We start from the raw sequence: 2,422 nt of genomic DNA, 5'->3' as shown, positions 1-2,422 counted from the left end.
GACTAGCGGGGTTAGTCAAACCAATGTACTATGATAAAAAATGTATCATGGGAGGCAAATCAGACTCAGTTCAAAATAATTTCATGTGTGAATGGATGGAATAATGAACGAGCTATCTCTGACAACAGTAAGTAAACTTTCAGCTGAGAGTCGTAACAGCTATCAAGCATTTCTAGCTATTTTATCCAAGAGGTTTCGAGTGATACACCAGAAGAAAGTATCCAGGGCAAAATTCTGAAACAGGATATTGTCCTAATAGGAGACCTAGCTGAACTTGCAAAATAAGTGGAAGTTCTTGCCTAATTATCTTACCCAGATGCTCACTATGAAATAATGGATTCCTTAGCATGTGACCAACTTATAGAAATCATAACAAACAAGGCTATGAAAATGAAGCTGAAACGTTCCATTTGGCAATGAAACTAAAAGCTATTATAGTTGCAGATAAAAAACTAGAGATACCAGCTCGAAATTACTGTATCGTCAGATTGAGTAACATTGAAACTTCAACTACTGCAGACGATAGTCTGGAAAAACCAAAATAATTAATTAAACTAGCTAAACAAAATGAAGGGAATAAATCAAGTAGATAATAAATATAGAGAATTCTGATGAAAAGAATTTCGTTGAAATACAGAATTATAGGTTGTTTAATAGGAATATAGTACTAAAAAAAAGAGGGAAAAGTGGCTTTATCTATAAAATTTGAGCTACTTCATGTTCAAACTAAGGATATCAAAGCTAATAACATTGAGGTTGAATGTATTTGAGTTTCTGTTTGTGATTATAAAAGAAGAAGACTTTTAGTTGGAATCTGTTACTGATGAAACTGGTGAAATTAACGAGAAACTCTACAGTGAGATAAAGAATTCAGCTATTATTAAGTTATAATTATAGAAGATTTTAAGTAAAGGTATATAGAATGGAAAATTTTACAGTTAATTCGTGAAGAAGACAGGTTTTAGGAAGTATTCAGGATGGTTTTCTTCACCAAATGCTTAGGAAACCTATTAGAAACAATGCTGTTTCAGATTTATTGTTAACTTCTAATATTTAAATGGTTGACAGGGTGGAGACTGTGAAACATCTAGGTGCAATGATGGGTTCTCAATTAATCTGATGTTTTGCTGCATATGGAGATAATAAATAGTGAAATTTTGATTGCAAATTTCAAAAAAGCACATTTTGAAGAGATGATACAAGTATTATCTGCTGTGAATTAGGCAACTGAATTAGTTGGAGATGTTGATCAAATGTTTAAGCATTTTATAAACAAATTCATAAATATTCAAGATAGGCATGTACCTTATGGAGAAAAAAGGTTGGCTGGAAGTAGAAACCCAGGTTGGCTCACAAGTGGTATAAAGAAAAGCATTATAAATATAAGAAGTTTAAATTGACTGCAGTGATGAGATATTTGAAGGATTATAGAAGATCAAAGTATTAGGAAACCAACAGATATATAGAAGAAAAGATTATCTGAAGATGTAAAAATTAATACTAAGAATTTCTTGAAATACATTAAAGGTAAGCAAAACGTTAGGATGTGAGTTGGACTTATGAAGGATGATACGGGAATGCTAATATCCGATGATTATGGGATGGCTAGGTTATTAAATTCTGCATTACAAATGAAGATTTAAGTAATATTTCTCATCTTGAACAGTTGATAGATGGAAACAAGATTGCAAATGGTTATCACATTAATTCTGAACTAGTTAAGAAGAAAAAACAAAAGGGAAGTTTAAAGAATGATGAAACTCCTGAGTCAGATGATATTTACCTAATGGTTTTGAAGGAAGTTAATGAATGGAGATGCGAGATACTTGCTATTGTAAGTCCTTAAGTAGTGGGCAGATGCAAGGTAATTAACGTGGGCTACCATAATTTGAATTACGAGTATAATTTTGATGATAATAGCTTTAGCAATGTTATGGAATGAAAAGATATTGGTGTTTTGGTTTGATCAGACTCATAAACTATTCAAGTAATGTACTGTTGGTAGTGGTAGGGTAAACAGGATTTTAGGGTGTACGTACAGAATCATTGAATACAAAACTAAAGAGGTTATAATGCCATTATATAGTTCATATGATTAGACCATATTTGGAGTACTCTATTCTGTCTTAGGCTCATTACCTTAGAAAGAACATTAAATTGTTGAAAAGGCTCAGAGAAGGGCAACTAGGATGATACCTGGGATGGAAATGTTTTAATATGACAATAGATTAAAATCTCTGAAATTGTTTTCTATTGAAAAACGAACAGTTAGAGAGGATTTGTTTGAGGTGTTTAAGCTTATAAAGGAAATTGATAGTGTTGATGTATCCTTTCTTTTCGTATGTAATGATGAGAATGATAAGACTAGGAAACACAAGTATAAATTTTGGCATGGTAGGAAATATCTTCAGCTAAAACAGAT

This window comes from Limulus polyphemus, unplaced genomic scaffold (assembly GCF_000517525.1).
Source record: "Limulus polyphemus unplaced genomic scaffold, Limulus_polyphemus-2.1.2 Scaffold1386, whole genome shotgun sequence".
NCBI lineage: Eukaryota > Metazoa > Arthropoda > Merostomata > Xiphosura > Limulidae > Limulus > Limulus polyphemus.
The sequence above is the reverse complement of the archived record's forward strand: the minus strand, read 5'-3'. Positions refer to the sequence as shown.